The following is a 13,173-nucleotide window of genomic DNA, read 5'->3' as shown; positions in this document are numbered from 1 at the left end:
AATCAGGAATAGCATGAAGATCCACCACCAACTGCGCCTCTGGGTCAGGAATAGCAAGATCTTCCTACATAGACAATTTGACTCAAGGGTTATGCAGAATATCAAGGAAAACATTAGGTGGTACCGTCTTACGCTAGGGCCCTAGCCGACTCAAAGCATCAACCGCCTCGTTTTTCCTGCGATCAACATGTTCCACTTGATAACCTTTGAAATGACCAGCAATAGTATCAACCTCTCGGCGGTAAGCCGCCATGAGTGGGTCTTTAGAATCCCAAGTTCCTGAAACTTGCCGAGCCACCAAATTTGAGTCGCCAAAGCACCTCACATGGCTTAGATTCATCTCATTAGTCATCCGAAGACCATGGAGCAAGGCTTCATACTCAGTTGCATTGTTAGTACAAGGGAACATCAGCCTTAAAACATAACAAAAGTTATCACCTCGTGGGGAAGTCAAAATAACTCTAGCCCCCGAGCCTTCCAACTGCCTGGATCCATCAAAGTGAATAGTCCAATATGTGCTACCCGGCTTCTCCTCAGGCATCTGCAATTCTGTCCAATCATTGATGAAATCTAGAAGTGCTTGGGACTTGATGGTTGTGCGAGGCATATATTTCAAACCGTGGGGTCCAAGCTCAATGGACCACTTGCCTACCCGACCTCGGGCCTCTCTATTTTGAATAATATCCCCTAAAGGAGCAGAACTAACCACAGTGATGGGATGACTAAGGAAATATTGCTTGAGCTTTTGACTAGCCATGAACATCCCATATACCAGCTTCTTCCAATGCGGATACCTCTGCTTGGATTAAATGAGTACCTCACTGATATAATAAATCGGCCATTGAACCGGATGTTCCTTGCCTGCTTCCTTCTGTTCCACCACAATCACCACACTGATGGCTCGGCCATTAGCAGCCACATGTAAAAACAACAGCTCCTTATCAATAGCAGCTGCAAGGATCGGCGGCTCAGCCAACTGCTTTTTCAATGCCTCGAATGCCTGATCAGCAGCATCACTCCAGACCAAGTGATCTGTTTTCTTCATCATCTAATACAAAGGGATAGCCTTCTCTCCTAACCGGCTTATGAACTAGCTTATGGCTGCGATACGACCCGCCAGACGATGAACATCATTAATACACGCCGGTTTAGCCAAAGAGATAATAGCCTTGATTTTCTCCGGGTTAGCTTCAATGCCTCTTTCAGAAACCAAAAAAGCTAAGAGTTTGCCTGCTGGCACACCAAAAACACACTTGGCCGGGTTAAGCATCATCTTGTAGTCCCGGAGATTGTCAAAGGTCTCTTTCAAATCATCTATCAAGGTATCCTTTTTCCTGGATTTCACAACAATATCATCCACATAAGCATGAACATTAAGTCCAATCTGATCATGAAGGTAATTTTGAACACACCGCTGGTAAGTCGCCTGGGCACTCTTGAGCCCAAAAGGCATAGACACATAGCAGAAGGCTCCAAAGGGAGTGATGAAGGTTGTCTTCTCCTGATCCTTAACTATCATCTTGATCTGATGATACCCGGAATAAGCATCCAGAAAACTCAAACGCTCACAACCCGCCGTAGCATCAATAATCTGGTCAATACGAGGGAGAACAAAAGGATCAGTCGGGCAGGCCTTATATTAAGGTCTGTGTAATCCACACACATGCGACAGGTGCCATTTTTCTTAAGCACCAGCACCGGGTTAGCCAACCATTCAGGATGAAAAACTTCAACAATGAACCCAGCTGCCAAGAGCCGGGCCATTTCTTCACCAATGGCCTTACGCCTCTCCTCATTAAAGCGACGAAGGAATCGCTTGACCGATTTAAACTCTGGATCAATATTGAGAGTGTGCTCAGTGAGTTCCCTCGGTACACCTAGCATGTCTGAAGGCTTCCATGCAAAGATGTCCCGGTTCTCACAGATGAACTCAATGAGCGCGCTTTCCTATTTTGGATCCAGATTAGCACTGATACTGAACTGCTTGGATGAGTCGCCAGGAACAAAATCAACTTAGTGTCATCTGCTGATTTAAATTTCAACAGAGGGTCATGCTTCGTGGTTGGTTTCTTCAAAAGTGTCATATCTCCCGGGTCAACATTATCCTTGTAAAACTCCAACACTCTTCTGTTGCCCAAACAGACTCAGCATAAGCAGCATCGCCCTCTTCACACTCCAAGGCTATCTTCCTGTTCTCGTGTACTGTGATGGTGCCCTTGTGACCCGGCATCTTAAGCTGCAGATGAACATAACAAGGCCTTGCCATAAACTTAGCGTAAGCCGGCCGCCCGAACAAAGCATGATAGGGGCGCTGGATCTTGACCACCTCGAAAGTCAATGTCTCGGCTCTGTAGTCACGATCATCACCAAAGGCCACTTCCAAAGCTATCGTACCTACTGGATACGCTGACTTACCATGCACCACTCCATGAAAAATAGTAGAGGATGGCTTAAGATCCTTATCAATTAAATTCATACGGTGGAAGGTATCATAATAAAGGATATTGATGCTGCTGCCTCCATCCATGAGCACTTTAGTGAACTTGTAACCTCCAACCTAAGGCGCCACCACCAAAGTCAAGTGACCCGGATTGTCAACCCGGGGCGGGTGATCCTCACGGCTCCATACAATAGCATGTTCGGACCATCGCAAGTATCGAGGGATCGCTGGCTCAACCGCGTTGACTGCTCTCTTATGAACCTTCCGGCCCTGTTTACATAAGCTTGTGGTAAATACATGATACTTACCACTTTTTAACTGCTTTGGATTACTCTGATAACTAGACTGCTACTGTTGATTCCCTTGACCAGATTGATTAAAACCACCTTGATTGTCTTGGCCCTGGAAACCGAATTTTGAGCCGCCACCACCAAAGCCAGGCCCGTGAGAGCCGGATCCTGAGCCGCTATTCGGGGCATGATTGTTCTGGAAAAAATTGGAATTCCTATACTCCCTCATGATAAAACAATCCTTCCACAGATGATTGGCCGGCTTCTCTTATGTACCGTGCTTTCGACAATGCTGATTCATCATGGCCTCAATGTTAAAATTTGGTCCTCCAAGCCGGGGCGGCTTTCCCTTACGACACTGATTATTATTCTGCGTATTGGTGTTAGCCACAAAGTCTACATTGCCATCAGCTTTGCGTTTACCGTTGCCACTTTGACCTGCCATATTATGCTGTTGCCCCTTTGCATTGCCACTCTTCTTCCCCTTACCAGTCTTCTCCTCATCAGACTCATGGTCTTTAGTACTATCAGAGTCAGCATATTTGACGAGAGCCGCCATGAGCTCCCCCATGTCATTGCAATGGCGCTTAAGCCGCCCTAGTTTCTGCTTAAGGGGAGGAAAACGACAATTCTTCTCCAACATCAGGACTGCTGAACCGGCGTTGATATCGTCCGATGAGTGTATAACAGCTGAGATCCGGCGTACCCAATTGGTTGTTGACTCGCCCTCACCTTGGACGCAAGAGTCAAGAGTCTAAATCCAGAATCGACATAGGCTGCTTGCATGTGTCTTTAATTTTTTGGATAAACACGTTTTCAACTCCGCCCATGACCTGATGGAGTTAGCAGGCAGCCCTTTCAACCAAGTACGAGCCGGCCCATCCAACATCATGATGAAATACTTGGCACACGCAACATCATTGACATCCAACATCTCCATAGCCATCTCATGGCTCTCAATCCAAGCCTCTGGGGGCTGATCCGCTATGTAATTAGGCACCTTACGAGGGCCCTTGAAATCCTTAGGCAAACGCTCATTGCATAGAGCCCGCACTAAACACGGCATACCCAGAGTTCTAGAGGTCACTCCTGCCTCCACAGACGCTGAGGGATAAACCGAAGAATGTTGTTGAGCCGCTAGCTGAGCCGCCATCTCAGCCTCCTGACGCGCCCTGCCTTGATCCACCAAAGTCTAGGCACCGACACCACCGCGCGCCGGGTCATGCCTACGAGGCTGGTTATGGTGTTGCTGCTTGAAACTGCTGGTAAGTCAATATGTCTACTATAACTCCGGCTCGGATGAGGGGTCGAGTGAATCCTTTCACGGTTGTACGAATAAGCCGCCTGCTGGGCCACTACTGTCTGAAAAAGTTCTCTGACCCTCCACGTCTCTATCGCAGCTAGAGACTCGCCTTCAACAAGGAGAGCCACAAATCATGTTGCCGCATCGATCATATTATCCAGAGGTTTAGAATAATGACCTGGCGGTGTCGGAACATGCTGAGGCGGAGGCATATCCAAACGAGGCAGATCCACAGTACGCGGCTGAACTGACGCTCCGGTCACAGGCACCTCAACCGCCTAGTTCACCACGGGCGGGTCACTAGTCCCTGCCCCCATTGTGTTGAAAAGGTTTATCGCATCATACTCCAGAGGTAAGCGACTCTGGTGCCTCCTTCTCATGATGGCATTTGAAGCGTTTTGATCCAAGGTAAGCCAGAAAGACTCTGCATGAATGCGTTGTGCCTGAGCGTCCAAAGCAGCTCGCTCCGTGGCCATCCTAGCGTTTTCGGTTGCCCGCTCTTCCTTGGCTTGAGCTATCTCATCTCGTAGCTTTTCCACATCCGCCTTATGTTGTTCTTGAGTGTCCGGGGTCACCTCCACCCCCATCAAAGCTGCCAAAGCATCCAGAAATTCGGTCAGAACCTAAGCCGGCGGGCGCGCAGGGCCGCTAGCACCAACCGCAGTCGTTGAGCTAGAGGTCATAACCACGATGGTCATTGAGCCGAGCGCCGGCTGCATACCGGCCATGAAGATCGCCACCCTATTCGGCGGCTCATAGGGGTCCGGAATACTATCACCATCGGAACAGCCTCCAAGGCGGCCGTCCTGCAGTTGATACATTGAATTGGTCTCACTGGTTGATGATTCACCATCAGAGTAGATGGCCGTCTCACCAGCAGACACAGATCCTTCCTCAAATTCTGCCCCATGGATGAAACCAACAAAGGCATGCTTGACAGCGGCTTGAAACTTGGCGGGTTGTGCACGTTGAGCCGTCTCGATGATGTCTGTGCAGGTGTCTGGCTCAGGGTCCAATTCGCCGATCTTGCCAATGAAGACGTGGATTCCACCGAAGGGACCCGGTACCCCTACTCAATTGAGCCGGCCTCGGGGCCCCATCCTGGGTCGTCAATGTAGAGTTTGCTGCGATGACTCTTGGTCATCTGGCCCACAGCGTATCCCTTGATCCCTGGGAAGCTGCCCTTCAAGAACTCGAAACCACCATGCACTGGCCCCATGGTGGGCGCCAACCATCATGGATTTAACACGGCAGATGCCCTAGCAAAAGGACTTAGATGTGGACCATCACGAAGTAGTTAGTTTGAAGGGGTTAATCAGGGCAAAGGACACAGAGGGTTTATACTGGTTCGGCCCCTCACAACGAGGTAAAGGCCTACTCCAGTTTGGGGTTGTATTACTTGGGTTTCGATTACCAGGGAGCGAATACGCTTGACCTAGTTCTCGATCTCTAGTTTCTTGTTCTCAACCTGCCGCCGGGTCACCCCTTTATATATACAGGTTGATGCCCGATGGCTTACAGAGTCCCGGCCGGCTCATACACAACGTGCCCGGCTCGGTGACTAACTAAGCTTGTCTTACAATACAAGTTATACATATGGCAGCTCATCCTCTTGGGCCTCAAGTCGCCTCAGGGTCTTGGGCGGTCAATAAGCTTGCCATGACCCGCCATCTTCATTTGTAAGTCGCCAGTGGTACAACCTGGCCCCTCCTAGGCGGGTTATACCCAGTAGTTATATCTCCAAAACTTCGGCTTGCAGGATATCTACTATGGTGTCATGATTCAGCATATCAAAAGCCTTTTCAAAGCCCAACTTCAAGAGTATGATTTCCTTTTTATTCTGGTGACATTGGTGAATGTATTCATATGACCAGGCCAAACAATCCTGAATGCATCTGTTATTGAGAAAACCATATTGATTCTTGTGTGCCATTCTTAGAATGTGCTTCTGCAATCTGTTGGCCAATAATTTAGTAATAATCTTAAGAGTGCAATTGAGCAGTGAGATAGGCCGGAATTCAATTGGGCTTGATGTAGATTCCTTCTTGCGAATGAGGTTATGAAAGAGTAGTTAATACTCTGTATATTCACTTGGCCAGAGTAAAAATCTTCAATAAGCTTATAGAAATATGTGGCAATGACATCCCAACAGCTTTTGAGAAAGGTTGCATTGAAACCATCTGGCCCAGGAGATTTATCTACAGGCATTTGTCTGATGACTCTGTAAATCTCTTCTTTAGTAAATGGGGCTTCCAATTCAGATAGGTTTTCCAAAGGTTGCAACAGGTGTGCAGCTAGAGTGGGTTTGTAGTTGGTGCACATGTCCCCAATCTGTTCTTGAAGGATCTGTATAAAATTGTTGCATTTGCATGGTGATCATGGTGCTCATGGTCAAGCTCATCTTTCAATGTTTCTATGCAGTTGTTTCCGAACTTCATTGTAACTTTGGCTTGAAAATATTTGGTATTTGCTTCCTCCACTTTGATCTGCCTAATGTTGCTCTTTGTTTCCAGTATTTCCTTTGGTGATCTAGAATGTTTTCTAGATGTGTCTTGAGGATGTCTCTGCCATTAGATTCCTCAACAGATAATGCCCTGAATTCCTCTATAATGTCATGGCATAGGATCATGAAGTTTGTGTCTGTTATAATCTTTCTCAGATCCGATAGTCCTTTTGCCCAATTTTTAAACCCTTCCCCAGCCTCTTGAATTTAATAACAATTATTTTTTGCGCTATCAATTTCATCAACTATTTGTGACCAAATTGACCTAACAACATCTTTGAATTGGTGGTGCTCTAACCAAAAATTCTCAAATCTGAAGATATTTGATTTAGGTACGGAAGATCCAATTTGGATTTTGATTGGAACATGGTGATGTATTTTTAGCTAGGGGAAGCGCAAATGTAACTGGATACTTGAGTGTCCATGCTTCTGATGTGAAACACCAGTCCAACTTCTCTAGTAAGGGTGCTTCTTGCATGTTGCTCCATGTGAATTTCCTGCCTTTGAGTGGAATTTCAATCAGTGTCTATTTGTTTATAGCCTCATTGAATATGAGCATACCATTAATGTTGTCTTCCTCTGTGCTTTTGTTACGTGGGTATCTAATATAGTTGAAGTCACCCACAATAAGCCAATTGATATCATCTTGCATATGAAAGTTCTCAAACCAATTGAGGAAGAGGATTCTTTCATTCTGTTGGCATGGCCCATACACATTTGTTAAGATCCACTTATCACCATTGTGAGAAGATGCGAATTGGATAGATAAAGAGATTATTAAATTGCTCATCAAATTTTATTTTGGCCTAGTTAACTGGTAGCTGCTAGGTTGACTCACGAGTAAGGGATCAATAGGCTAATCGGCAAGTTAATCAATTAATCGGACGATAAATCGGTTTATCGGCTACTCGGTGACCCAACGAGTATAGATTAATCATCAAGTTAACCGGTTAATCGGACGAATTCTTAAATAGGGTGTATGATCATCGTGCATGAATTTGCATGGATTTGGGTATCAAGATTTGAGCAGCGTGGTTGTGGAGACTCGGAGAGGGCCGAATGAGACATGCCCAGCGCTGTCCGCGGGCGTGCAGGGGATCCGATTAGGTAATCCTTGTCCTAGATGCTCTAATTACTGCAGATCACGGCCATATGGTCAGGTCAAGCAGGGTGTGTCACTGTTTGATCCATCCATGGATCCCTGGAGCCCACACCAGTTATTCCCCCTCCCGCTCTCGTTATGCTGCGGTGCCACTGTGCCTGCACAAGCTGCAGCAAATGGCCGTAGTAGTACATCTCTGTGCAGGTATAATTTTGCCTGTGTTGCACCAGACTCTCCAGTACTACTACAACTACGAGCGTACGTACGAGTAGACATGTAGCCAGCGCGCCAAGAGTTTAAACTTTGACCGCTTGGCTGGGTCAGTCGGTCTTGTCAAGATCGTTCACCGATGCATGTTTCTCTGACGGCGGGAGTAAATCTGGCGCAATGATGAGCCCAGGGCGGGACGTGCGAGCACTCGCTGCCGCCCACCGGCCGTATCCGCCCTTCATTACGACTTTGATGTGTAACTACCACTGATCTACTGCTGCCGCTGGCTTCTGGCTCGGGTCATCATGGTGAGATCCTGTGTCTCGCGCCAACAGTGGCGCGTCATCATCATATCTCCCGTTAAGCGCGCGTAGGGCAGCGATGAAATCACTGCGAGCAGGGAGTTGGGTGCACGAAAGGAAATGCGGGGATCTGATCGTACTTTTCAGCGCGGCTCGACCGGCCCCGGCCGTGCACCGATGGCCGTAATGACCGCTTGGTGTTTTTTTTTCCCATTTGGTTGTTGGGGTGGAAAATCCTTGACGGCGTGTTTGGTTGGGGGTAATTAGAGCCACAGAATGGGAATTGAAGGGGTATGAGACTTTAAATCTACTGTTTGTTTGGAGGGATTGGAAATTCACAAGGAAAGAGGTGTCGGATTTGAGACTTCAACTCTTATCGTTTTATTAATTGGGAAGGGAGTGGGAGTTGGAAGGGAATTATTTAAGTGAGTCAATTTTAACCGTTCATTCTAACTTCCTTTGTCTAGTCCCGTCTCAATTCCCACGAACCAAACAAGAGAGTATAATTTCTCCTCAAATTCTCACACATAACTCCTATCACGCACAAAAAAAAAAATTGAAAATTGGGAATAAAATGACTTATCCCATGTCTAATTTTGACCCAACTCCCATTCCCGTTCCCAAATATTGCCAAGGGGAATTTCCTTGCTCATATGGGATCCCCCTCCCACCATGTGAAATACCTCCGTCGCCATGTGGACGCCGGGGGTGGGGAAGGGGGGGTGAAGTGGTAGATGAAATCGAGTAGGGGATTCTCACCAAGTGGAATAAAAGCAACCAACTTTATAGTTTGAGGAGGGTTGTCTTGACGATAAATGTATTGCCTAGTCTCTTTCATCAGACCGGTCCATTGGTTGCATTGCCTAGAGCATGCACTTCTACATGGTATCAGAGCCAAGAGGTATTGGGTTCAAGACCACGTTTAGGTCTGAGAGAGCCACACGTGAGGAGTGTTGATGTATAAATGTATTATCTAGTCTCTTCCATCAGATCGGTCTATTGGTTGCATTGGCTAGAGCATGCACTTCTACATGCTCGGAGGGAGACGGGCTGATGGAAATCGTTGGTTGTGGCTTGGAGAGGTCGAGGATATCAGGACGTGGAGCAGGCACCGAGGGCCAAGGTGGCTGAGATCGCAAGGAAGAGACAGGGGAGGGCGGAGGGCGAAGGCGGAGGAACTGAGGCAGAGGCGAGACGGCTTCTTTTTTTGAGCAAAAGAGGCGAGACAATTGAGCTTGTGTCATCGCATCATGAGAAAGTCTAGGCGAATTCTCCTGGTGTGCAGAGGTTAGGATGAATGGCTCGGGGATTTCGGGAGTATTGGGCCGAGAAAGCCCTTTCCATGATGTTAACAAACAGGTCGCCTGAAAATCCGGGGTGGAGATTATAGGCGGGTGTCGTACCCTGGGAAAGGACGGGGATCCCCGCAACCAAATGAGGCATGAATCTGTGAGTTCCTATCGAGAGCTTCAGAAATGCAGCGTGCATAAACTTATGCAAAGCGCCTTGGATCATTGGGTATCCAAGGCTTCTTTTTTAGGGAAATTGGGGATCTGAGGCCAGCGTGTGGGGAAGTCCTATAGAACGCTCTTTTGTGTCAAGTTGTTGGGGCTTCGCACACAGCGTCCAGTTGGCGGGCTTTCTAAGCTGTTTTCTGTTTCGACTGTAGCAACACGATGCGATGGAGCACTGGCTCCAAAAAAGGTGCCTTCATGGGGTACCGAACATAGGATGTCATCCTGAGAGAGAAGGCGATACAACCAACTGAGCCAACAAGCTCTGTTGATTATAAGACAACGCAAACTATTAAGAACCGAACTCCAGTGCAGATTTGAAAAAATTCTGAAATTAAACGAAATTCTTTCTAAGGTAGTGCAAAAAATTAAATGTTGAATTTTTTTTCTGAAAATCATAAACACTTTTCTGAAACGGAAACATGTCTTGTAAGTCCAAAACAAAATTACAAAAATTGAAAATTCTATGAAACTCCTAAAAATGGAAACATCAACATTTTTAAAAACTTGTAAACAAGTTTTGGAAATGGCAACATTTTTTTAAGTTCCGAATAATTTTTAAATAACCTTCCAAACAATTTTTGAAAAACATGGAAAAAATAAAATTCTTGCAAAAATGGAAACATGACATTTTTAAAAAAAATCTGAACTATTTTTTAAAGCACGAACATTTTATGAAATTCCAAACAATTTTTGAAAAAGTTGTGAATATTTTGAAGAAAAACATAGCAAACAAAATTTGAAAAATGATCACTTTTTGAAAATTGTGAACATTTTTTGAACTCATGAAAAATGGACATTTTGCTAACAATTTTTGAAACATGAACATTTTTTAAATTTTGTAAACAATTGTTTATAATGGAAACGTTTTTTTGAAAAGTACAAACATCGTTTGAAAATCCTGGATATTTTTCAGATTTATGAACAAATCAATAAAACACAATGATTTTTTATAAAAATAAAAATAAAATGGAAGAAATAACAATAAAATTGAAAATGCAAGGGATGAAAAAAAAATGAAATAGAAACAAAAGAAAAATAAACGAAACAAGGTAAAAAAAACTGGTTCAGGAACGGCTGGGAACCTCTAGAAGGTTCCCAAAACCGGAGAAGTTGAAACGCTTAAACGGGCCGGCCCAGCTCGGACGATCGCTTGATCTCCCCTGTGTGAAACCTCGACAGCTTGACGCAACGTGCGTCCAATAGAAAATTCCGAGCGTGGTAGCCTGCACAACGCACGCTTGGCTAGGGCCGCTCTGCATAAGGCATACGATACGAGTTGTGTTGGTTTGCGAAATCACTAATTGAGGAGTATTCCTTTTAAAGATCATTTCTACCTCCTCAAGTTGCGACAAGGAGCGTTATGCAAGTGCGCCAGGCAATTTGGGAGTTTTTTCTTTTTTTGTAAATCTGTTTATTCAAAATGTTTAATCTCTTAAATCGTGCGTCCAAATTTTGAACCGTTTTGACCGTTGGATTTGAAGCGTCGAGATCTTCAAAACTAGATCCCATGTCTAGAAGTTTTGAAGAAAAAAATTTCACGAAAAACCAGACGAAAAAACGGCTGAAAAAACCACACCGGAAGCACATTTTTCTTTCCCTTTCTGAAAGCCATTTCTGAGAGGCACGACCGTGCCTCGCGCGTAAGGGGTAAAAAGAAAACACGTTTTTTTCGTTTCCGAGAGGCACGGCCATGCCTCTCACGAAAGCAAAAAAATACGGTTTTTCTCGTTACCCAGAGGCATGGTCGTGCCTCTCACGAAGCAAAATCTGTGCCTCTCGAGGAAAGAAAAAAATGCATTTTTTCCGTTTTCATAAGCATGGCCGTGTCTCTCGCGAAAGCAAAATCGTGACTCTTGTGAAAGAAAAAAATACACATTTTTTCTGTTTTCAAGAGGCACAGCCATGTCTCTCGCGGAAGGAAAACCATGCCTCTCGTGAAAGCAAAATTGTGCCACTCACAAAAGCAAAAAAATGTGTTTTTTTTGTTTTTGAGAGGCACAACCGTGTTTCTCGCAAAAGCAAAACCGTGCTTCTCATGAAAGCAAAAAAATATGTTATTCACGAGCAAAAAATATCAAATTTTTTGTTCGGTCGAAAATCTATGTAAGACCGATGGAATACCGAAAAGCTAAAAACCATCTAAGGAGTAAAAAAGGTGTGCGGAAAAAATAAAAAAATTCAGAGAAAGCGCGTCACTTGATGCACTCTCAGACCACCCCATGTGATCCTTGGTGAGGCTCCCAAACGAGCGCTCCTTAGTTAGTTGCTCTCGTTGGTTTGGCAACCAGCCTGAACTGCGTTTCAAAAAAAAAAAAACTGTATGAACCATCAAGGGCCATAACTGGGCCTCAGGAATCAAAACTACTCGGGCATTGCTTAACGCCGTGGAAACTGGAGTAATGCCACCTCCATAAACTAGAGTATTGCTACGTCTACAAAAGATTACTCAATTATTTTTACAAACGAGGTGATGTGAAGGATTAGGATTGGTAATAGAGGGATGAAGAGGCCCACTCCAGTTGAATTTGAGAAAGGGGGGAGAATTAATTTGAAAAGTTAAGTAGAACGTTTGTAGATTGTTGTAACTGCTATGGGTCACCTCGCCTGGAACCGAAATTCTACACGTGGATGCTACGCACCCTAGCCAAATTCCCCTGATAAGGCCACCGCCAGGCTCCCCCCTCAGCCAAGGTTTCTTTTTTCGTTTTCTGTTCTCCTTCTTAAAAAAAATGTTTATACTTCCCAGTAGTCTAAACATATGTATCACAAAATACTTTACAGAAATTTTAGAAAATGTCAATCATGCATTTTTTAAATGTTAAACATGTATATATTTTCTTCTATTTATATGAAAAATGTGTACAAAAAATATACAATGTATATTAAAAAAGTAGATATAAATAAAAAATAAGCTTTAAAAATGTTGATCATTTATCTGGAAAATGCTAAAAACATATATAAAAAATGTTCCTGATGTATACCGAAAATGTATAATGTGCATTGAAAAATAGACACCCAAAAATATGTGTTCTAAAAAAGTGTTAATCTTTTATTTCAGAAATCTTGCATTTTCTCGGAACGAACTCATTTTTATGAGTCCGGAAGATTTAACCGCATGCCCAAATGTTTTCTCTAACCCCTCATTTTCCATTTTTCTCCTCTCTTTACTTTCTGTTAAAGGAAATTGAGGGAGAGAGAGGAGAGAGCCCAGCAGGCTGGCCTCTAGGGCCCATCCCTAGGCCCAGCCGCGCCCTGCCTCATCCCTAGGCTATCTAGCACCTGGGCCGCCCAATCTCCGCAGCCAGGCCGGCCCATTTGCGGCAAGCCCACGTGGCCTCACCTAACCTAACCCTAGGCCCGGCCGTAACCTCTCCCTCCCGATCTTTTCCTCGCACCCCGCGCCTTCAGGAGAGCAGCGCATCGCACCAGGGGCCTCGATCCCATCTCTCTCCGCAGCCCGCCTCACTCGACCCCCAACACCAGCGCCGATCCCCTCATCCTTCCCG

The sequence above is a fragment of the Triticum urartu genome, chromosome 1 (assembly GCF_003073215.2).
Source record: "Triticum urartu cultivar G1812 chromosome 1, Tu2.1, whole genome shotgun sequence".
NCBI classification, from domain to species: domain Eukaryota; kingdom Viridiplantae; phylum Streptophyta; class Magnoliopsida; order Poales; family Poaceae; genus Triticum; species Triticum urartu.
The sequence above is the reverse complement of the archived record's forward strand: the minus strand, read 5'-3'. Positions refer to the sequence as shown.